A 21014-nucleotide genomic window follows, 5' to 3' on the forward strand; every position below is an offset into this window, starting at 1 on the left:
GGACCTTCAGATCTTCAGTCTGACGCTCCCCCGACTGAGCTATCGAGGCAGACGTTTGGAGCCGTTGCTGAATTCTTGTCAAATCTTCTCGGATTGGCCATCGTTATACGTTTTTTATAGTAATATCTGAATCAGAATGTGCCGCAGTTGTCGTGGCCGAGTGGTTAAGGCGACAGACTAGAAATCTGTTGGGCTCTGCCTGCGCAGGTTCGAATTCTGCCGACAACGCCGTCCTCTCAATTTGATGAAATTGTATATATATATATACATTGGTTTACATGCTATCGACTTTCTATATTTTCTTTGCCATCCTGGCGTTTTACCAATCAATGTTGCGATCTGTTCAAAGGACATATTTGGAGATGGTAGATTTGTCAAATTTATTTTGTTTAACATCACGCAAGTTTGTTGCTTGGAGTTTCTCTCAATCTTTTATTTGCCGCACGTAGGCACAAGAACAATCACTGTGGTTCTTTGGAGTTTAAAAGTAAATAATGCCTCGACCCGGGATTGAACCAGGGACCTTCAGATCTTCAGTCTGACGCTCTCCCGACCGAGCTATCGAGGCAGACGTTTGGAGCCGTTGCTGAATTCGTGTAATTTTTGATGTGATACAAAATCAAAATTCCATATTTTGTGTTAAAACGGTATATCGACCTGTTAAAGTATTCAGATAAAAATATTAACCAAGTGACCATTAACTAATCACTTTCCATCCTGACATTTTCCCAATCAATGCTGTGATCTGTTCAAGGGATTTATTTGGAGAAGGTGGGTTATTCAAATTTATTTGGATTAACATCACGCAAGTTCGTTGATTGGACTTTCTCTCAGTTTTTTTTTCTATTTGCCTCAAGTAGGCACAAAAACAATCACTGTGGTCTTTATAGTTTAAAAGTAAATAATGCCTCGACCCGGGATTGAACCAGGGACCTTCAGATCTTCGGTCTGACGCTCTCCCGACTGAGCTATCGAGGCAGACGTTTGTATTCGTTGCTGGATTCAGGTCATTTTTGCTGGGATACTTCCATATTATTGTAATAAAAACACGGTATATCAACTAGTTGAAGTATTTGGAAACAAATCTTCTCGGATTGGCCATCGTTATACGTTTTTTATAGTAATATCTGAATCAGAATGTGCCGCAGTTGTCGTGGCCGAGTGGTTAAGGCCACAGACTAGAAATCTTCCCCTCAGTCGGGAGAGAATAGACCGGATATATAACTCGGCCAATGTAAATAGCATCATTTCGGACATAACCCATATACCCAACACTGTTTCGGATCACATACTATGCCCACAAATTACACTAGAACAAACCAAAAAGGTTCGATGGGGCAAAGGAACGTGGCGCAATAACACCGCGCTATATAAGGACCCCACGTATATCACCATCATCCAAAATACATATAAAGACGCACTCACGGATATCGAAAACTTTGATTACTTGTCGGACTGGTGGGACTATGTGAAAAAGAGGGTTAAAAAACAAACCATTGCCTACTCGAAATTCCGGACACGTGACCACAATAATAGCTTAATGCAAATTCGAAAAAGATTTGATATACTAATCAATGAGGGGAAAGCGGAAAACATGATCGAAATCAAAAGGCTAAAATCGCAGATCGAGATAATTCAAGATGAACGAAACAAAAGGGACATACTAATGGCAAAAATGAAAAACCTTGAAGAAGGGGAAAGGCCCACCAAAACCTTTTATGAAAAAATCCGGCGCAGATCTAGGCAAACAACAATAGAAGAGCTGGTGACAAATGACCAAAATGTACAGACAAATCCCGGGGAGATCATATCAATAGTAGAAAGTTTCTATAAGAACCTATGGGGCAAAGAGAATATAACGCAAGAACAATACCAAAATCGTTATCTAAACTTAATGGGCTCTTCTAAAAATGCAGATGAGGATAATATTATACTAGAAAGCTATATCTCACAAGAAGAGGTATATAGGGCAATAAAATTTATGGGAAACGATAAATCCCCAGGATTTGATGGTCTATCCAAAGAATTCTACCTGACCTTCTGGAACTCTATTAAAAAGCAATTTACTCAACTTATGAATAACATATTATATTTCGGCCAAATACCAAAATCTGCTACCATAGCGAAAGTTAAATTAGTATACAAGAAGGGAGACAAAACAAATTTAAAAAATTGGAGGCCAATCCCAACGCTCAATGCAGATTATAAAATCCTATCAAGAATCCTTGTTAAACGATTAGAACCAGTACTAAACAAAATCATAAGTCCATCCCAGAAATGCGCACTCAAGCAAAGATGTATGGAAGATGTTCATTATATGACTTTCTATATTTTCTTTGTAATCCTGGCGTTTTACCAATCAATATTGCGATCTGTTCAAAGGACATATTTGGAGATGGTAGATTTGTCAAATTTATTTTGTTTAACATCACGCAAGTTTGTTGCTTGGAGTTTCTCTCAATCTTTTATTTGCCGCACGTAGGCACAAGAACAATCACTGTGGTTCTTTGGAGTTTAAAAGTAAATAATGCCTCGACCCGGGATTGAACCAGGGACCTTCAGATCTTCAGTCTGACGCTCTCCCGACTGAGCTATCGAGGCAGACGTTTGGAGCCGTTGCTGAATTCGTGTAATTTTTGATGTGATACAAAATCAAAATTCCATATTTTGTGTTAAAACGGTATATCGACCTGTTAAAGTATTCAGATAAAAATATTAACCAAGTGACCATTAACTAATCACTTTCCATCCTGACATTTTCCCAATCAATGCTGTGATCTGTTCAAGGGATTTATTTGGAGAAGGTGGGTTATTCAAATTTATTTGGATTAACATCACGCAAGTTCGTTGATTGGACTTTCTCTCAGTTTTTTTTTCTATTTGCCTCAAGTAGGCACAAAAACAATCACTGTGGTCTTTATAGTTTAAAAGTAAATAATGCCTCGACCCGGGATTGAACCAGGGACCTTCAGATCTTCGGTCTGACGCTCTCCCGACTGAGCTATCGAGGCAGACGTTAGTATTCGTTGCTGGATTCAGGTCATTTTTGCTGGGATACTTCCATATTATTGTAATAAAAACACGGTATATTAACTAGTTGAAGTATTTGGAAACAAATCTTCTCGGATTGGCCATCGTTATACGTTTTTTATAGTAATATCTGAATCAGAATGTGCCGCAGTTGTCGTGGCCGAGTGGTTAAGGCGACAGACTAGAAATCTGTTGGGCTCTGCCCGCGCAAGTTCGAATCCTGCCGACAACGCCGTTCTCCTAATTTGATGAAATTGTATATATATACATTGGTTTACATGCTATCGACTTTCTATACTTCCTTTGCCATCATGGCTTTTTACCAATCAATGTTGCGATCTGTTCAAAGGACATATTTGGAGATGGTAGATTTGTCAAATTTATTTTGTTTAATTAACATCACGCAAGTTTGTTGCTTGGAGTTTCTCTCAATCTTTTATTTGCCTCAAGTAGGCACAAGAACAATCACTGTGGTTCTTTGGAGTTTAAAAGTAAATAATGCCTCGACCCGGGATTGAACCAGGGACCTTCAGATCTTCAGTCTGACGCTCTCCCGACTGAGCTATCGAGGCAGACGTTTGGAGCCGTTGCTGAATTCTTGTCATTTTTGATGTGATACAAAATCAAAATTCCATATTTTGTGTTAAAACGGTATATCGACCTGTTAAAGTATTCAGATGAAAATATTAACCAAGTGACAATCTATTGGCAATCAGAATGTGCTGCAGTTGTCGTGACCGTGTGGATAAGGCGACAGACTAGAAACCTGTTGGGCTCTACCCGCGCAGGTTTGAATCCTGCGGACAACGCCGTTCCCCTTATTTGACAAAATTGTTTATACATTTGTTTACATGATATTCACTTTATTTGGTTCGTTTTTTATCCTGATGTTTCCCCAATTAATGCTGTGATCTGCTGAAATGATTTGAATCCTGCGGACAACGCCGATCCCCTTATTTGACGAAATTGTTTATACATTTGTTTACATGGTATTCACATTACTTGTTTCACTTTCCATCCTGACATTTTCCCAATCAATGCTGTGATCTGTTCAAGGGATTTATTTGGAGAAGGTCGGGTCTTCAAATTTATTTGGATTAACATCACGCAAGTTCGTTGATTGGACTTTCTCTCAGTTTTTTTTCCTATTCGCCTCAAGTAGGCACAAGAACAATCACTGTGGTCTTTATAGTTTAAAAGTAAATAATGCCTCGACCCGGGATTGAACCAGGGACCTTCAGATCTTCAGTCTGACGCTCTCCCGACTGAGCTATCGAGGCAGACGTTTGTATTCGTTGCTGGATTCAGGTCATTTTTGCTGGGATACTTCCATATTATTGTAATAAAAACACGGTATATCAACTAGTTGAAGTATTTGGAAACAAATCTTCTCGGATTGGCCATCGTTATACGTTTTTTATAGTAATATCTGAATCAGAATGTGCCGCAGTTGTCGTGGCCGAGTGGTTAAGGCGACAGACTAGAAATCTGTTGGGCTCTGCCCGCGCAGGTTCGAATCCTGCCGACAACGCCGTTCTCCTAATCTGATGAAATTGTATACATTGGTTTACATGCTATCGACTTTCTATACTTCCTTTGCCATCCTGACGTTTTACCAATCAATTTTCCGATCTGTTCAAAGGACATATTTGGAGAAGGTCGATTTTTCAAATTTATTTTGTTTAACATCACGCAAGTTTGTTGCTTGGAGTTTCCTCAATCTTTTATTTGCCGCAAGTAGGCACAAGAACAATCACTGTGGTTCTTTGTAGTTTAAAAGTAAATAATGCCTCGACCCGGGATTGAACCAGGGACCTTCAGATCTTCAGTCTGACGCTCTCCCGACTGAGCTATCGAGGCAGACGTTTGGAGCCGTTGCTGAATTCTTGTCAAATCTTCTCAGATTGGCCATCGTTATACGTTTTTTATAGTAATATCTGAATCAGAATGTGCCGCAGTTGTCGTGGCCGAGTGGTTAAGGCGACAGACTAGAAATCTGTTGGGCTCTGCCCGCGCAGGTTCGAATTCTGCCGACAACGCCGTCCTCCCAATTTGATGAAAATGTATATACATTGGTTTACATGCTATCGACTTTCTACACTTTCTTTGCCATCCTGGCGTTTTACCAATCAATGTTGCGATCTGTTCAAAGGACATATTTGGAGATGGTAGATTTGTCAAATTTATTTTGTTTAACATCACGCAAGTTTGTTGCTTGGAGTTTCTCTCAATCTTTTATTTGCCTCAAGTAGGCACAAGAACAATCACTGTGGTTCTTTGGAGTTTAAAAGTAAATAATGCCTCGACCCGGGATTGAACCAGGGACCTTCAGATCTTCAGTCTGACGCTCTCCCGACTGAGCTATCGAGGCAGACGTTTGGAGCCGTTGCTGAATTCGTGTCATTTTTGATGTGATACAAAATCAAAATTCCATATTTTGTGTTAAAACGGTATATCGACCTGTTAAAGTATTCAGATAAAAATTTTAACCAAGTGACAATCTATTGGCAATCAGAATGTGCTGCAGTTGTCGTGACCGTGTGGATAAGGCGACAGACTAGAAACCTGCTGGGCTCTACCCGCGCAGGTTTGAATCCTGCGGACAACGCCGTTCCCCTTATTTGACGAAATTGTTTATACATTTGTTTACATGATATTCACTTTATTTGGTTCGTTTTTCATCCTGATATTTCCCCAATTAATGCTGTGATCTGCTGAAATGATTTGAATCCTGCGGACGTTAGTATTCGTTGCTGGATTCAGGTCATTTTTGCTGGGATACTTCCATATTATTGTAATAAAAACACGGTATATCAACTAGTTGAAGTATTTGGAAACAAATCTTCTCGGATTGGCCATCGTTATACGTTTTTTATAGTAATATCTGAATCAGAATGTGCCGCAGTTGTCGTGGCCGAGTTGTTAAGGCGACAGACTAGAAATCTGTTGGGCTCTGCCCGCGCAGGTTCGAATCCTGCCGACAACGCCGTTCTCCTAATTTGATGAAATTGTATACATTGGTTTACATGCTATCGACTTTCTATACTTCCTTTGCCATCCTGACGTTTTACCAATCAATTTTCCGATCTGTTCAAAGGACATATTTGGAGATGGTAGATTTGTCAAATTTATTTTGTTTAACATCACGCAAGTTTGTTGCTTGGAGTTTCTCTCAATCTTTTATTTGCCTCAAGTAGGCACAAGAACAATCACTGTGGTTCTTTGGAGTTTAGAAGTAAATAATGCCTCGACCCGGGATTGAACCAGGGACCTTCAGATCTTCAGTCTGACGCTCTCCCGACTGAGCTATCGAGGCAGACGTTTGGAGCCGTTGCTGAATGCGTGTCATTTTTGATGTGATACAAAATCAAAATTCCATATTTTGTGTTAAAACGGTATATCGACCTGTTAAAGTATTCAGATAAAAATATTAACCAAGTGACAATCTATTGACAATCAGAATGTGCTGCAGTTGTCGTGACCGTGTGGATAAGGCGACAGACTAGAAACCTGCTGGGCTCTACCCGCGCAGGTTTGAATCCTGCGGACAACGCCGTTCCCCTTATTTGACGAAATTGTTTATACATTTGTTTACATGATATTCACTTTATTTGGTTCGTTTTTCATCCTGATATTTCCCCAATTAATGCTGTGATCTGCTGAAATGATTTGAATCCTGCGGACAACGCCGTTCCCCTTATTTGACGAAATTGTTTATACATTTGTTTACATGGTATTCACTTTACCTGGTTCACTTTCCATCCTGACATTTTCCCAATCAATGCTGTGATCTGTTCAAGGGATTTATTTGGAGAAGGTCGGTTATTCAAATTTATTTGGATTAACAACACGCAAGTTCGTTGATTGGACTTTCTCTCAGTTTTTTTTTTCTATTTGCCTCAAGTAGGCACAAGAACAATCACTGTGGTCTTTATAGTTTAAAAGTAAATAATGCCTCGACCCGGGATTGAACCAGGGACCTTCAGATCTTCAGTCTGACGCTCTCCTGACTGAGCTATCGAGGCAGACGTCAGTATTCGTTGCTGGATTCAGGTCATTTTTGATGTGATACAAAATCAAAATTCCATATTTTGTGTTAAAACGGTATATCGACCTGTTAAAGTATTCAGATGAAAATATTAACCAAGTGACAATCTATTGGCAATCAGAATGTGCTGCAGTTGTCGTGACCGTGTGGATAAGGCGACAGACTAGAAACCTGTTGGGCTCTACCCGCGCAGGTTCGAATCCTGCCGACAACGCCGTTCTCCTAATTTGATGAAATTGTATACATTGGTTTACATGCTATCGACTTTCTATACTTCCTTTGCCATCTTGACGTTTTACCAATCAATTTTCCGATCTGTTCAAAGGACATATTTGGAGAAGGTCGATTTTTCAAATTTATTTTGTTTAACATCACGCAAGTTTGTTGCTTGGAGTTTCCTCAATCTTTTATTTGCCGCAAGTAAGCACAAGAACAATCACTGTGGTTCTTTGTAGTTTAAAAGTAAATAATGCCTCGACCCGGGATTGAACCAGGGACCTTCAGATCATCGGTCTGACGCTCTCCCGACTGAGCTATCGAGGCAGACGTTAGTATTCGTTGCTGGATTCAGGTCATTTTTGCTGGGATACTTCCATATTATTGTAATAAAAACACGGTATATCAACTAGTTGAAGTATTTGGAAACAAATCTTCTCGGATTGGCCATCGTTATACGTTTTTTATAGTAATATCTGAATCAGAATGTGCCGCAGTTGTCGTGGCCGAGTGGTTAAGGCGACAGACTAGAAATCTGTTCGGCTCTGCCCGCGCAAGTTCGAATCCTGCCGACAACGCCGTTCTCCTAATTTGATGAAATTGTATATATATACATTGGTTTACATGCTATCGACTTTCTATACTTCCTTTGCCATCCGGGCGTTTTACCAATCAATGTTGCGATCTGTTCAAAGGACATATTTGGAGATGGTAGATTTGTCAAATTTATTTTGTTTAATTAACATCACGCAAGTTTGTTGCTTGGAGTTTCTCTCAATCTTTTATTTGCCTCAAGTAGGCACAAGAACAATCACTGTGGTTCTTTGGAGTTTAAAAGTAAATAATGCCTCGACCCGGGATTGAACCAGGGACCTTCAGATCTTCAGTCTGACGCTCCCCCGACTGAGCTATCGAGGCAGACGTTTGAAGCCGTTGCTGAATTCTTGTCATTTTTGATGTGATACAAAATCAAAATTCCATATTTTGTGTTAAAACGGTATATCGACATGTTAAAGTATTCAGATGAAAATATTAACCAAGTGACAATCTATTGGCAATCAGAATGTGCTGCAGTTGTCGTGACCGTGTGGATAAGGCGACAGACTAGAAACCTGTTGGGCTCTACCCGCGCAGGTTTGAATCCTGCGGACAACGCCGTTCCTCTTATTTGACAAAATTGTTTATACATTTGTTTACATGATATTCACATTATTTGGTTCGTTTTTTATCCTGATGTTTCCCCAATTAATGCTGTGATCTGCTGAAATGATTTGAATCCTGCGGACAACGCCGTTCCCCTTATTTGACGAAATTGTTTATACATTTGTTTACATGGTATTCACTTTACCGGGTTCACTTTCCATCCTGACATTTTCCCAATCAATGCTGTGATCTGTTCAAGGGATTTATTTGGAGAAGGTCGGTTATTCAAATTTATTTGGATTAACATCACGCAAGTTCGTTGATTGGACTTTCTCTCAGTTTTTTTTCCTATTTGCCTCAAGTAGGCACAAGAACAATCACTGTGGTCTTTATAGTTTAAAAGTAAATAATGCCTCGACCCGGGATTGAACCAGGGACCTTCAGATCTTCAGTCTGACGCTCTCCCGACCGAGCTATCGAGGCAGACGTTTGTATTCGTTGCTGGATTCATGTCATTTTTGCTGGGATACTTCCATATTATTGTAATAAAAACACGGTATATCAACTAGTTGAAGTATTTGGAAACAAATCTTCTCGGATTGGCCATCGTTATACGTTTTTTATAGTAATATCTGAATCAGAATGTGCCGCAGTTGTCGTGGCCGAGTGGTTAAGGCGACAGACTAGAAATCTGTTGGGCTCTGCCCGAGCAGGTTCGAATCCTGCCGACAACGCCGTTCTCCTAATTTGATGAAATTGTATACATTGGTTTACATGCTATCGACTTTCTATACTTCCTTTGCCATCCTGACGTTTTACCAATCAATTTTCCGATCTGTTCAAAGGACATATTTGGAGAAGGTCGATTTTTCAAATTTATTTTGTTTAACATCACGCAAGTTTGTTGCTTGGAGTTTCCTCAATCTTTTATTTGCCGCAAGTAGGCAGAAGAACAATCACTGTGGTTCTTTGTAGTTTAAAAGTTAATAATGCCTCGACCCGTGATTGAACCAGGGACCTTCAGATCTTCAGTCTGACGCTCTCCCGACTGAGCTATCGAGGCAGACGTTTGGAGCCGTTGCTGAATTCTTGTCAAATCTTCTCGGATTGGCCATCGTTATACGTTTTTTATAGTAATATCTGAATCAGAATGTGCCGCAGTTGTCGTGGCCGAGTGGTTAAGGCGACAGACTAGAAATCTGCTTGGGCTCTATATATATAAATACATTGGTTTACATGCTATCGACTTTCTATACTTTCTTTGCCATCCTGGCGTTTTACCAATCAATGTTGCGATCTGTTCAAAGGACATATTTGGAGATGGTAGATTTGTCAAATTTATTTTGTTTAACATCACGCAAGTTTGTTGCTTGGAGTTTCTCTCAATCTTTTATTTGCCTCAAGTAGGCACAAGAACAATCACTGTGGTTCTTTGGAGTTTAAAAGTAAATAATGCCTCGACCCGGGATTGAACCAGGGACCTTCAGATCTTCAGTCTGACGCTCTCCCGACTGAGCTATCGAGGCAGACGTTTGGAGCCGTTGCTGAATTCGTGTCATTTTTGATGTGATACAAAATCAAAATTCCATATTTTGTGTTAAAACGGTATATCGACCTGTTAAAGTATTCAGATAAAAATATTAACCAAGTGACAATCTATTGGCAATCAGAATGTGCTGCAGTTGTCGTGACCGTGTGGATAAGGCGACAGACTAGAAACCTGTTTGGCTCTACCCGCGCAGGTTTGAATCCTGCGGACAACGCCGTTCCACTTATTTGACGAAATTGTTTATACATTTGTTTACATGATATTCACTTTATTTGGTTCGTTTTTCATCCTGATATTTCCCCAATTAATGCTGTGATCTGCTGAAATGATTTGAATCCTGCGGACCACGCCGTTCCCCTTATTTGACGAAATTGTTTATACATTTGTTTACATGGTATTCACTTTACTTGGTTCACTTTCCATCCTGACATTTTCCCAATCAATGCTGTGATCTGTTCAAGGGATTTATTTGGAGAAGGTCGGTTATTCAAATTTATTTGGATTAACATCACGCAAGTTCGTTGATTGGACTTTCTCTCAGTTTTTTTTTTTTTTTATTTGCCTCAAGTAGGCACAAGAACAATCACTGTGGTCTTTATAGTTTAAAAGTAAATAATGCCTCGACCCGGGATTGAACCAGGGACCTTCAGATCTTCAGTCTGACGCTCTCCCGACTGAGCTATCGAGGCAGACGTTAGTAGTCGTTGCTGGATTCAGGTCATTTTTGCCGGGATACTTCCATATTGTTGTAATAAAAACACGGTATATCAACTAGTTGAAGTATTTGGAAACAAATCTTCTCGGATTGCAATAGTTATACGTTTTTTATAGTAATATCTGAATCAGAATGTGCCGCAGTTATCGTGGCCGAGTGGTTAAGGCGACAGGCTAGAAATCTGTTGGGCTCTGCCCGCGCAGGTTCGAATCCTGCCGACAACGCCGTTCTCCTAATTTGATGAAATTGTATATATATACATTGGTTTACATGCTATCAACTTTCTATACTTCCTTTGCCATTCTGACGTTTTGCCAATCAATTTTCCGATCTGTTCAAAGGACATATTTGGAGAAGGTCGATTTCTCAAATTTATTTTGATTAACATCACGCAAGTTTGTTGCTTGGAGTTTCCTCAATCTTTTATTTGCCGCACGTAGGCACAAGAACAATCACTGTGGTTCTTTGTAGTTTAAAAGTAAATAATGCCTCGACCCGGGATTGAACCAGGGACCTTCAGATCTTCAGTCTGACGCTCTCCCGACTGAGCTATCGAGGCAGACGTTTGGAGCCGTTGCTGAATTCTTGTCATTTTTGATGTGATACAAAATCAAAATTCCATAATTTGTGTTAAAACGGTATATCGACCTGTTAAAGTATTCAGATAAAAATATTAACCGAGTGACAATCTATTGGCAATCAGAATGTGCTGCAGTTGTCGTGACCGGGTGGTTAAGGCGACAGACTAGAAACCTGTTGGGCTCTACCCGCGCAGGTTTGAATCCTGCGGACAACGCCGTTCCCCTTATTTGACGAAATTGTTTATACATTTGTTTACATGGTATTCACTTTATTTGGTTCGTTTTTCAACCTGATGTTTCCCCAATTAATGCTGTGATCTGCTGAAATGATTTGAATCCTGCGGACCACGCCGTTCCCCTTATTTGACGAAATTGTTTATACATTTGTTTACATGGTATTCACTTTACTTGGTTCACTTTCCATCCTGACATTTTCCCAATCAATGCTGTGATCTGTTCAAGGGATTTATTTGGAGAAGGTCGGTTATTCAAATTTATTTGGATTAACATCACGCAAGTTCGTTGATTGGACTTTCTCTCAGTTTTTTTTATTTTTATTTGCCTCAAGTAGGCACAAGAACAATCACTGTGGTCTTTATAGTTTAAAAGTAAATAATGCCTCGACCCGGGATTGAACCAGGGACCTTCAGATCTTCAGTCTGACGCTCTCCCGACTGAGCTATCGAGGCAGACGTTAGTAGTCGTTGCTGGATTCAGGTCATTTTTGCCGGGATACTTCCATATTGTTTTAATAAAAACACGGTATATCAACTAGTTGAAGTATTTGGAAACAAATCTTCTCGGATTGCAATAGTTATACGTTTTTTATAGTAATATCTGAATCAGAATGTGCCGCAGTTATCGTGGCCGAGTGGTTAAGGCGACAGGCTAGAAATCTGTTGGGCTCTGCCCGCGCAGGTTCGAATCCTGCCGACAACGCCGTTCTCCTAATTTGATGAAATTGTATATATATACATTGGTTTACATGCTATCAACTTTCTATACTTCCTTTGCCATTCTGACGTTTTGCCAATCAATTTTCCGATCTGTTCAAAGGACATATTTGGAGAAGGTCGATTTTTCAAATTTATTTTGATTAACATCACGCAAGTTTGTTGCTTGGAGTTGTAATGTATGGCAACTATCAGTTAGGGTCAAAGGTCATCCTAGAGTTGACTATTAGTTTTCTATGTTCAGCTAGCGTCGTGTGTGCTTCTGTATCCAATATAATCTGTGTGTAATGTTTTGAATAACAAATACAAGTTTCTGCAATACAACATACTGAATCGTAAATCAGTCTGTCAGTGCTATTAGAAGTAGCCAGATATAATATAAGTACACAACGTAGCAGAACATAACATGGTGTCAGAAGACTGGATAAAGTCTGAAATCTGTTAAACTGAAAAAACCGTCGAGTCTGAATTGAAACTCAAATCTGTTTATCTGCAACTGAATCCGAGATGTCAATGTCAAATAACTTTGATCATCCAATGATTGACTGGAATAGTCATGATCTGTACCAAGAATTTTGCAGATTCAAAACCCATGTTCAGTTTATTTTTGATGGACCGTTAGCCAAATTGCCTGCAGCTGAGAAAGCCGGATGGCTTGGAACATGGATAGGGCATGAGGGAAGAGAAATCTACAAAACTCTGACTTGGGAAGAAGAAGAGAAAAAAGATCCTTTTGCTGTTTTGGCTAAATTTGAGAAATATGTGAGACCCAGAAAGAATAAAAGAATTAATCGACATAAATTGATGCGACGTAAACAGGGCTCATCAGAATCGTTTGACAACTTTGTTAAAGATTTGAAAATCATTCTAATGGATTGTGAATATGCTGATTCAGATGATATTCTAATTGACTGTATTATTGATGGTGTGCATGAGAAAAAACTGCAAGAAAGACTTTTAGATAAAGGAGAAGATCTAACACTAGCTAAAGCTTTGGAAATTGGTCAGCAGTATGAACTTGCACAAAAGCAAATACGTATAGTACGAGATGAAGAGGATTCTTCAGTCTCCAGAATTGCACAAAATCCTTATCGTCAATCAAATTTCAGTTATTCGGACAAGAAGCAAAAATCAAAAAATGCATCATTTGACCGCAAATATGACAAGAAATGTTCTCGCTGTGGAACTGATATTTCACACAGTCGGTATAAAGGTAATTGTCCTGCAGTTGGGTCACAATGTTCTTACTGTAAAAAACCTAATCACTGGAAAGCAGTCTGTCGTCGACGTACGAATATAAATTCTGTCAAAACAGAATCTGAAGCAACATCTGAAAATAATGATGAAATGTCGTCAATGAATTCAATGGAATCTGAACCACAAGTTGTTGACTTACACGCATTGAATTACAAAAAGCATAGCCATGGAAAATGGTATGTAACACTGTTCTTAAACAAAAGTCCACTGAATTTTAGAATTGATACCGGAGCTGGTTGTAATACAATAACTCTGTCAGATTACAATAATATGTCAGATAAAGGCATACAGAAAAAGTCTACTAAATTGCTGCGAAGTTACACAAATCACTGTTTTAAACCAGTAGCATCAGTTGATTTCAATATCAACCACAACAATAAAAATGTTAAAGCTACATTTGAAATTGTGAAATTTAAACAAGAAAATGTTATATCAGGAGATCTTGCTGAAGAGCTGAACTTGATCTCAAGACTACAGCCATTAGATATAACATCTGATTTGACAAATGAAACACTCAGAGAATTTCCTGAAATGTCAAATACTAGTGGTACACTGCCTGGAGAGTACACTATCAAACTTGTTCCGAATGCTAAAGGTGTTATACATGCAGCCAGAAGACAACCAGTTGCTTTGAAAACAAAGATAATTGAAAAGCTCAATGAAATGGAAAGAAATGGCCACATTACTAAAGTTGAACAGCCAACAGAATGGGTTAGTTCAATGGTAGTGTCTGTTCGAAGAGATAAATTGCGCATTTGTATTGATCCATCCGATCTTAATAAAGTAATAAAAAGAGAGCATCATCCTATGAAAACGATCGAAGAAGTAGTTTCTGATATACCAGATGCTAAAGTATTTTCTGTACTAGATGCAAAGAATGGATTCATGCAAATTAAGCTGGATGAAGCATCATCATTTTTAACAACATTCAATACTATTGCTGGGAGATATCGTTGGTTACGTCTTCCATATGGTTTAGTTTGTAGTCCAGAAATTTATCAACGAATTATGGATAGAATGTTAGAAGACATTCCTGGAGCTGTTGCTATAATGGACGATATTCTAGTCACTGGACGGGATATTAAACATCATGATGAGATCTTGAAAAAGGTTATTCAAAAAGCAACAAGCTATAATTTAAGTCTGAATTTCAAAAAATGCTTGATTCGAAAAAATGAAGTACCATACATTGGTCATTTATTAACTTCTGAAGGTTTGAAAGCGGATCCTGCAAAAGTTCAAGCTGTACGCAACATGCCAGAACCAAAAGACAAGTCTGACGTAAAAAGATTTCTGTCTTTTCTGAACTATTTGTCAAAATTCATACCAAAATTTAGTGAAGTTGATGCACCACTCAGAGAACTGCTAAAAGAGAAGGTTGAATTTAGTTGGCAATCTGCACAAAAAGAGGCATTCTGTAAATTGAAAGAACTTTGTTGTAAACCGCCTGTTCTGAAATACTATGACGTCACAAAACCAGTTGAAATTCATTGTGATGCTAGTCAAAATGGCCTAGGTGCTGTTCTGTTGCAAGATGGACGACCAATTGCTTACTCGTCAAGAGCAATGACTGATACTGAAAAACGATATGCTCAGATAGAAAAAGAGCTATTGTCGATTGTCCATGCTTGTAAGAAATTTCATTGCTATATATTTGGAAAAAGAGTCACAGTATACAATGATCATAAACCTCTCGAAATGATTGCAAAGAAACCTTGGTTGTCAATACCAATGAGGTTACAGAAAATGTTCATGAATTTGCAATGGTATGATCTGGAAATAAAGTATCGAAGAGGCGTAGACATGATTTTACCGGATACTTTGTCTAGAGCCTTCTTAACGGATAAGTCATCAGAAATTTATGGATTGGAATATATAAATATGATGGATTTTATTTCAGTATCCAAAGAAAAGTACTTGGAATTACAAAAGTTGACAAAGGAAGAGCTCAGCTTTCTGCAATTGACCATACAAAATGGATGGCCAGACACGAGAAAAGAATTGGATGTTTCACTTCGTCCATTCTGGGATTCTCGCAGTGAACTTGCTGTTTTAGATGGCATTATCTACAAAGGTATGAGAATTGTCATTCCCCCCAGTATGCAGCAATATGTTCTCAAACTTGTTCATGAGTCACACTTGGGCATTGTTAAATGTAAACAAAGAGCTCGTGAGGTGTTCTTTTGGCCATCAATGAACTCTGATGTAGAACAGTTAGTAAAAAATTGTTCAAAATGTGCAACTTATCAGAAAGCACTTTCTAAAGAACCACTTAATCCATCAATTCCGCCTACATTGCCATATCAAGAAATTGGAACTGATTTGTTTGAATTTGAGGCAAGAAATTACATAATAACAGTTGATTATTATTCTAAATTCATTGAAGTTGACGAGCTTCGTGATATTTCAAGTAAATCTGTAATAAATGCTCTGAAGTCTCAATTTTGCAGACATGGAATACCAATCTTAATACGTTCTGATACTGGAAGTCAGTATAATTCTGATGAATTCAGAAAGTTTTGTAAAGCATATGGTATTGAACATAAAATGTCAAGCCCGTACTTTCAAAGTAGTAATGGAGAAGCAGAGCGATGTATTCAAACTGTCAAAAATCTGTGGAGAAAATGTGAAGACAAGCATCTTGCATTACTTGACTATAGAACAACTCCACTGGAAGGAATTGGTTTATCACCTGCACAACTTCTGATGGGTAGACGCACAAGAAATACATTGCCCATAGCTACTGCTTTGCTCGCTCCATCATTTTTTGATCGAAATGAAGTACAACGTAGAATGGCATTAGAGAAAGCCAAACAAAAATACTATTATGACAAATCAGGTATGATAGAGCATGATGAACTCAAAAAGGGAGATGATGTCAGGATGTCACCATTACCTGGTTCTAAACAATGGAAACCTGCTGTTATAATTGATCATCATCAAAACCCAAGATCATATATTGTTCAATCGAATGGAAGAAAATACAGAAGGAATAGAAAGCATCTTAGAAAATCTACAAACATTGCCAATAAAAATGCTCATCATTATGATTCTGATTATGATCCCCATGTTGATTCTGATAATGAAAATACCCACAGCCCACCTCCTAATAATAGGCACAGAGCAACAGATAACCACAATGCTACATTGCGAAATAATCAGAGAGATAACAGATACTATGTTACTAGGCGTGGTCGGATTATACATCCTCCAAATAGGCTTAATCTTTAATAGCATTGTGCATGCAAGTTTTCGTTGTGTTGTGTTCTTTTTATTTCAGTGTAAGTGTATATGTTTCTACTGAAAGAATAAGGGATGTAATGTATGGCAACTATCAGTTAGGGTCAAAGGTCATCCTAGAGTTGACTATTAGTTTTCTATGTTCAGCTAGCGTCGTGTGTGCTTCTGTATCCAATATAATCTGTGTGTAATGTTTTGAATAACAAATACAAGTTTCTGCAATACAACATACTGAATCGTAAATCAGTCTGTCAGTGCTATTAGAAGTAGCCAGATATAATATAAGTACACAACGTAGCAGAACATAACAGGAGTTTCCTCAATCTTTTATTTGCCGCACGTAGGCACAAGAACAATCACTGTGGTTCTTTGTAGTTTAAAAGTAAATAATGCCTCGACCCGGGATTGAACCAGGGACCTTCAGATCTTCAGTCTGACGCTCTCCCGACTGAGCTATCGAGGCAGACGTTTGGAGCCGTTGCTGAATTCTTGTCATTTTTGATGTGATACAAAATCAAAATTCCATAATTAGTGTTAAAACGGTATATCGACCTGTTAAAGTATTCAGATAAAAATATTAACCGAGTGACAATCTATTGGCAATCAGAATGTGCTGCAGTTGTCGTGACCGGGTGGTTAAGGCGACAGACTAGAAACCTGTTGGGCTCTACCCGCGCAGGTTTGAATCCTGCGGACAACGCCGTTCCCCTTATTTGACGAAATTGTTTATACATTTGTTTACATGGTATTCACTTTATTTGGTTCGTTTTTCAACCTGATGTTTCCCCAATTAATGCTGTGATCTGCTGAAATGATTTGAATCCTGCGGACAACGCCGTTCCCCTTATTTGACGAAATTGTTTATACATTTGTTTACATGGTATTCACTTTACTTGGTTCACTTTCCATCCTGACATTTTCCCAATCAATGCTGTGATCTGTTCAAGGGATTTATTTGGAGAAGGTCGGTTATTCAAATTTATTTGGATTAACATCACGCAAGTTCGTTGATTGGACTTTCTCTCAGTTTTTTTATTTTTTATTTGCCTCAAGTAGGCACAAGAACAATCACTGTGGTCTTTATAGTTTAAAAGTAAATAATGCCTCGACCCGGGATTGAACCAGGGACCTTCAGATCTTCAGTCTGACGCTCTCCCGACTGAGCTATCGAGGCAGACGTTAGTAGTCGTTGCTGGATTCAGGTCATTTTTGCCGGGATACTTCCATATTGTTGTAATAAAAACACGGTATATCAACTAGTTGAAGTATTTGGAAACAAATCTTCTCGTATTGCAATAGTTATACGTTTTTTATAGTAATATCTGAATCAGAATGTGCCGCAGTTATCGTGGCCGAGTGGTTAAGGCGACAGGCTAGAAATCTGTTGGGCTCTGCCCGCGCAGGTTCGAATCCTGCCGACAACGCCGTTCTCCTAATTTGATGAAATTGTATATATATACATTGGTTTACATGCTATCAACTTTCTATACTTCCTTTGCCATTCTGACGTTTTGCCAATCAATTTTCCGATCTGTTCAAAGGACATATTTGGAGAAGGTCGATTTTTCAAATTTATTTTGATTAACATCACGCAAGTTTGTTGCTTGGAGTTTCCTCAATCTTTTATTTGCCGCACGTAGGCACAAGAACAATCACTGTGGTTCTTTGTAGTTTAAAAGTAAATAATGCCTCGACCCGGGATTGAACCAGGGACCTTCAGATCTTCAGTCTGACGCTCTCCCGACTGAGCTATCGAGGCAGACGTTTGGAGCCGTTGCTGAATTCTTGTCATTTTTGATGTGATACAAAATCAAAATTCCATATTTTGTGTTAAAACGGTATATCGACCTGTTAAAGTATTCAGATAAAAATATTAACCGAGTGACAATCTATTGGCAATCAGAATGTGCTGCAATTGTCGTGACCGGGTGGTTAAGGCGACAGACTAGAAACCTGTTGGGCTCTACCCGCGCAGGTTTGAATCCTGCGGACAACGCCGTTCCCCTTATTTGACGAAATTGTTTATACATTTGTTTACATGGTATTCACTTTATTTGGTTCGTTTTTCAACCTGATGTTTCCCCAATTAATGCTGTGATCTGCTGAAATGATTTGAATCCTGCGGACAACGCCGTTCCCCTTATTTGTCGAAATTGTTTATACATTTGTTTACATGTATCCACTTTATTTGGTTCGCTTTGTATTTTGACATTTTCCCAAGCAATGCTGTGATCTGTTCAAAGGATTTATTTGGAGAAGGTCGATTATTCAAATTTATTTTGATTAACATCACGCAAGTACGTTGATTGGAGTTTCTCTCGGTTTTTTTTTTTAATTTGCCTCAAGTAGGCACAAGAACAATCACTGTGGTCTTTATAGTTTAAAGGTAAATATTGCCTCAACCAGGGATTGAACCAGGGACCTTCAGATCTTCAGTCTGACGCTCACCCGACTGAGCTATCGAGGCAGACGTTAGTAGTCGTTGCTGGATTCAGGTCATTTTTGCTGGGATACTTCCATATTGTTGTAATAAAAACACGGTATATCAACTAGTTGAAGTATTTGGAAACAAATCTTCTCGGATTGGCCATCGTTATACGTTTTTTATAGTAATATCTGAATCAGAATGTGCCGCAGTTGTCGTGGCCGAGTGGTTAAGGCGACAGACTAGAAATCTGTTGGGCTCTGCCCGCGCAGGTTCGAATCCTGCCGACAACGCCGTTCTCCTAATTTGATGAAATTGTATATATATATATATATATACATTGGTTTACATGGTATCGACTTTCTATACTTCCTTTGCCGACAACGCCGTTCTCCTAATTTGATGAAATTGTATATATATTATACATTGGTTTACATGCTATCGACTTTCTATACTTCCTTTGCCAACCTGACGTTTTACCAATCAATTTTCCGATCTGTTCAAAGGACATATTTGGAGATGGTAGATTTGTCAAATTTATTCTGTTTAACATCACGCAAGTTTGTTGCTTGGAGTTTCTCTCAATCTTTTCTTTGCCTCAAGTAGGCACAAGAACAATCACTGTGGTTCTTTGGAGTTTAAAAGTAAATAATGCCTCGACCCGGGATTGAACCAGGAACCTTCAGATCTTCAGTCTGACGCTCTCCCGACTGAGCCATCGTGGCAGACGTTTGGAACCGTTGCTGAATTCTTGTCATTTTTGATGTGATACAAATTCAAAATTCCATATTTTGTGTTAAAACGGTATATCGACCTGTTAAAGTATTCAGATAAAAATATTAACCAAGTGACAATCTATTGGCAATCAGAATGTGCTGCAGTTGTCGTGACCGTGTGGATAAGGCGACAGACTAGAAACCTGTTGGGCTCTACCCGCGCAGGTTTGAATCCTGCGGACAACGCCGTTCCCCTTATTTGACGAAATTGTTTATACATTTGTTTACATGATATTCACTTTATTTGGTTCGTTTTTCATCCTGATATTTCCCCAATTAATGCTGTGTTCTGCTGAAATGATTTGAATCCTGCGGACCACGCCGTTCCCCTTATTTGACGAAATTGTTTATACATTTGTTTACATGGTATTCACTTTACTTGGTTCACTTTCCATCCTGACATTTTCCCAATCAATGCTGTGATCTGTTCAAGGAATTTATTTGGAGAAGGTCGGTTATTCAAATTTATTTGGATTAACATCACGCAAGTTCGTTGATTGGACTTTCTCTCAGTTTTTTTTCGATTTGCCTCAAGTAGGCACAAGAACAATCACTGTGGTCTTTATATTTTAAAAGTAAATAATGCCTCGACCCGGGATTGAACCAGGAACCTTCAGATCTTCAGTCTGACGCTCTCCCGACTGAGCTATCGAGGCAGACGTTAGTAGTCGTTGCTGGATTCAGGTCATTTTTGCTGGGATACTTCCAAATTGTTGTAATAAAAACACGGTATATCAACTAGTTGAAGTATTTGGAAACAAATCTTCCCGGATTGGCCATCGTTATACGTTTTTTTATAGTAATATCTGAATCAGAATGTGCAGCAGTTGTCGTGGCCGAGTGGTTAAGGCGACAGACTAGAAATCTGTTGGGCTCTGCCCGCGCGGGTTCGAATCCTGCCGACAACGCCGTTCTCCTAATTTGATGAAATTGTATATACATTTGTTTACATGCTATCGACTTTCTATACTTCCTTTGCCATCCTGGCGTTTTACCAATCAATGTTGCGATCTGTTCAAAGGACATATTTGGAGATGGTAGATTTGTCAAATTTATATTGTTTAAGCGTTTTAGCAGGGTT

General features: G+C 38.9%; 36 non-coding genes across 36 annotated transcripts; 12 read left to right on the top strand and 24 right to left on the bottom strand.

The window, feature by feature from the left end:
• The first annotated feature begins 146 nt into the window (after positions 1–146).
• On the top strand, positions 147–228 carry Trnas-aga (transfer RNA serine (anticodon AGA)). Its single transcript has one exon. It is a non-coding gene; the product is annotated as a tRNA-Ser (tRNA).
• A 267-nt stretch (positions 229–495) lies between these two features.
• Trnaf-gaa (transfer RNA phenylalanine (anticodon GAA)) lies at positions 496–568 on the bottom strand. The gene has a single exon. It is a non-coding gene; the product is annotated as a tRNA-Phe (tRNA).
• Positions 569–905: 337 nt separating this feature from the next.
• On the bottom strand, positions 906–978 carry Trnaf-gaa (transfer RNA phenylalanine (anticodon GAA)). Its single transcript has one exon. It is a non-coding gene; the product is annotated as a tRNA-Phe (tRNA).
• Positions 979–2528: 1550 nt separating this feature from the next.
• Trnaf-gaa (transfer RNA phenylalanine (anticodon GAA)) lies at positions 2529–2601 on the bottom strand. The gene has a single exon. It is a non-coding gene; the product is annotated as a tRNA-Phe (tRNA).
• Positions 2602–2938: 337 nt separating this feature from the next.
• On the bottom strand, positions 2939–3011 carry Trnaf-gaa (transfer RNA phenylalanine (anticodon GAA)). Its single transcript has one exon. It is a non-coding gene; the product is annotated as a tRNA-Phe (tRNA).
• A 169-nt stretch (positions 3012–3180) lies between these two features.
• Trnas-aga (transfer RNA serine (anticodon AGA)) lies at positions 3181–3262 on the top strand. Its single transcript has one exon. It is a non-coding gene; the product is annotated as a tRNA-Ser (tRNA).
• Positions 3263–3529: 267 nt separating this feature from the next.
• On the bottom strand, positions 3530–3602 carry Trnaf-gaa (transfer RNA phenylalanine (anticodon GAA)). The gene has a single exon. It is a non-coding gene; the product is annotated as a tRNA-Phe (tRNA).
• Positions 3603–4237: 635 nt separating this feature from the next.
• On the bottom strand, positions 4238–4310 carry Trnaf-gaa (transfer RNA phenylalanine (anticodon GAA)). Its single transcript has one exon. It is a non-coding gene; the product is annotated as a tRNA-Phe (tRNA).
• A 169-nt stretch (positions 4311–4479) lies between these two features.
• Trnas-aga (transfer RNA serine (anticodon AGA)) lies at positions 4480–4561 on the top strand. Its single transcript has one exon. It is a non-coding gene; the product is annotated as a tRNA-Ser (tRNA).
• A 256-nt stretch (positions 4562–4817) lies between these two features.
• Trnaf-gaa (transfer RNA phenylalanine (anticodon GAA)) lies at positions 4818–4890 on the bottom strand. Its single transcript has one exon. It is a non-coding gene; the product is annotated as a tRNA-Phe (tRNA).
• Positions 4891–4987: 97 nt separating this feature from the next.
• Trnas-aga (transfer RNA serine (anticodon AGA)) lies at positions 4988–5069 on the top strand. The gene has a single exon. It is a non-coding gene; the product is annotated as a tRNA-Ser (tRNA).
• A 259-nt stretch (positions 5070–5328) lies between these two features.
• Trnaf-gaa (transfer RNA phenylalanine (anticodon GAA)) lies at positions 5329–5401 on the bottom strand. The gene has a single exon. It is a non-coding gene; the product is annotated as a tRNA-Phe (tRNA).
• Positions 5402–5934: 533 nt separating this feature from the next.
• On the top strand, positions 5935–6016 carry Trnas-aga (transfer RNA serine (anticodon AGA)). The gene has a single exon. It is a non-coding gene; the product is annotated as a tRNA-Ser (tRNA).
• A 257-nt stretch (positions 6017–6273) lies between these two features.
• On the bottom strand, positions 6274–6346 carry Trnaf-gaa (transfer RNA phenylalanine (anticodon GAA)). Its single transcript has one exon. It is a non-coding gene; the product is annotated as a tRNA-Phe (tRNA).
• A 636-nt stretch (positions 6347–6982) lies between these two features.
• On the bottom strand, positions 6983–7055 carry Trnaf-gaa (transfer RNA phenylalanine (anticodon GAA)). Its single transcript has one exon. It is a non-coding gene; the product is annotated as a tRNA-Phe (tRNA).
• Positions 7056–7548: 493 nt separating this feature from the next.
• Positions 7549–7621, bottom strand: Trnai-gau (transfer RNA isoleucine (anticodon GAU)). Its single transcript has one exon. It is a non-coding gene; the product is annotated as a tRNA-Ile (tRNA).
• Positions 7622–7790: 169 nt separating this feature from the next.
• On the top strand, positions 7791–7872 carry Trnas-aga (transfer RNA serine (anticodon AGA)). The gene has a single exon. It is a non-coding gene; the product is annotated as a tRNA-Ser (tRNA).
• Positions 7873–8139: 267 nt separating this feature from the next.
• On the bottom strand, positions 8140–8212 carry Trnaf-gaa (transfer RNA phenylalanine (anticodon GAA)). The gene has a single exon. It is a non-coding gene; the product is annotated as a tRNA-Phe (tRNA).
• A 635-nt stretch (positions 8213–8847) lies between these two features.
• Positions 8848–8920, bottom strand: Trnaf-gaa (transfer RNA phenylalanine (anticodon GAA)). Its single transcript has one exon. It is a non-coding gene; the product is annotated as a tRNA-Phe (tRNA).
• A 169-nt stretch (positions 8921–9089) lies between these two features.
• Positions 9090–9171, top strand: Trnas-aga (transfer RNA serine (anticodon AGA)). Its single transcript has one exon. It is a non-coding gene; the product is annotated as a tRNA-Ser (tRNA).
• Positions 9172–9427: 256 nt separating this feature from the next.
• Positions 9428–9500, bottom strand: Trnaf-gaa (transfer RNA phenylalanine (anticodon GAA)). The gene has a single exon. It is a non-coding gene; the product is annotated as a tRNA-Phe (tRNA).
• A 390-nt stretch (positions 9501–9890) lies between these two features.
• On the bottom strand, positions 9891–9963 carry Trnaf-gaa (transfer RNA phenylalanine (anticodon GAA)). The gene has a single exon. It is a non-coding gene; the product is annotated as a tRNA-Phe (tRNA).
• Positions 9964–10602: 639 nt separating this feature from the next.
• Positions 10603–10675, bottom strand: Trnaf-gaa (transfer RNA phenylalanine (anticodon GAA)). Its single transcript has one exon. It is a non-coding gene; the product is annotated as a tRNA-Phe (tRNA).
• Positions 10676–10843: 168 nt separating this feature from the next.
• Trnas-aga (transfer RNA serine (anticodon AGA)) lies at positions 10844–10925 on the top strand. The gene has a single exon. It is a non-coding gene; the product is annotated as a tRNA-Ser (tRNA).
• Positions 10926–11187: 262 nt separating this feature from the next.
• Trnaf-gaa (transfer RNA phenylalanine (anticodon GAA)) lies at positions 11188–11260 on the bottom strand. The gene has a single exon. It is a non-coding gene; the product is annotated as a tRNA-Phe (tRNA).
• A 638-nt stretch (positions 11261–11898) lies between these two features.
• On the bottom strand, positions 11899–11971 carry Trnaf-gaa (transfer RNA phenylalanine (anticodon GAA)). Its single transcript has one exon. It is a non-coding gene; the product is annotated as a tRNA-Phe (tRNA).
• Positions 11972–12139: 168 nt separating this feature from the next.
• Positions 12140–12221, top strand: Trnas-aga (transfer RNA serine (anticodon AGA)). The gene has a single exon. It is a non-coding gene; the product is annotated as a tRNA-Ser (tRNA).
• A 4901-nt stretch (positions 12222–17122) lies between these two features.
• On the bottom strand, positions 17123–17195 carry Trnaf-gaa (transfer RNA phenylalanine (anticodon GAA)). The gene has a single exon. It is a non-coding gene; the product is annotated as a tRNA-Phe (tRNA).
• Positions 17196–17833: 638 nt separating this feature from the next.
• Trnaf-gaa (transfer RNA phenylalanine (anticodon GAA)) lies at positions 17834–17906 on the bottom strand. The gene has a single exon. It is a non-coding gene; the product is annotated as a tRNA-Phe (tRNA).
• A 168-nt stretch (positions 17907–18074) lies between these two features.
• On the top strand, positions 18075–18156 carry Trnas-aga (transfer RNA serine (anticodon AGA)). The gene has a single exon. It is a non-coding gene; the product is annotated as a tRNA-Ser (tRNA).
• A 262-nt stretch (positions 18157–18418) lies between these two features.
• Trnaf-gaa (transfer RNA phenylalanine (anticodon GAA)) lies at positions 18419–18491 on the bottom strand. Its single transcript has one exon. It is a non-coding gene; the product is annotated as a tRNA-Phe (tRNA).
• A 635-nt stretch (positions 18492–19126) lies between these two features.
• On the bottom strand, positions 19127–19199 carry Trnaf-gaa (transfer RNA phenylalanine (anticodon GAA)). Its single transcript has one exon. It is a non-coding gene; the product is annotated as a tRNA-Phe (tRNA).
• A 169-nt stretch (positions 19200–19368) lies between these two features.
• On the top strand, positions 19369–19450 carry Trnas-aga (transfer RNA serine (anticodon AGA)). Its single transcript has one exon. It is a non-coding gene; the product is annotated as a tRNA-Ser (tRNA).
• A 359-nt stretch (positions 19451–19809) lies between these two features.
• Positions 19810–19882, bottom strand: Trnaf-gaa (transfer RNA phenylalanine (anticodon GAA)). Its single transcript has one exon. It is a non-coding gene; the product is annotated as a tRNA-Phe (tRNA).
• A 634-nt stretch (positions 19883–20516) lies between these two features.
• Positions 20517–20589, bottom strand: Trnaf-gaa (transfer RNA phenylalanine (anticodon GAA)). Its single transcript has one exon. It is a non-coding gene; the product is annotated as a tRNA-Phe (tRNA).
• Positions 20590–20759: 170 nt separating this feature from the next.
• On the top strand, positions 20760–20841 carry Trnas-aga (transfer RNA serine (anticodon AGA)). Its single transcript has one exon. It is a non-coding gene; the product is annotated as a tRNA-Ser (tRNA).
• The last annotated feature ends 173 nt before the right edge of the window (positions 20842–21014 follow it).

This window comes from Styela clava, chromosome 2 (assembly GCF_964204865.1).
Source record: "Styela clava chromosome 2, kaStyClav1.hap1.2, whole genome shotgun sequence".
NCBI classification, from domain to species: domain Eukaryota; kingdom Metazoa; phylum Chordata; class Ascidiacea; order Stolidobranchia; family Styelidae; genus Styela; species Styela clava.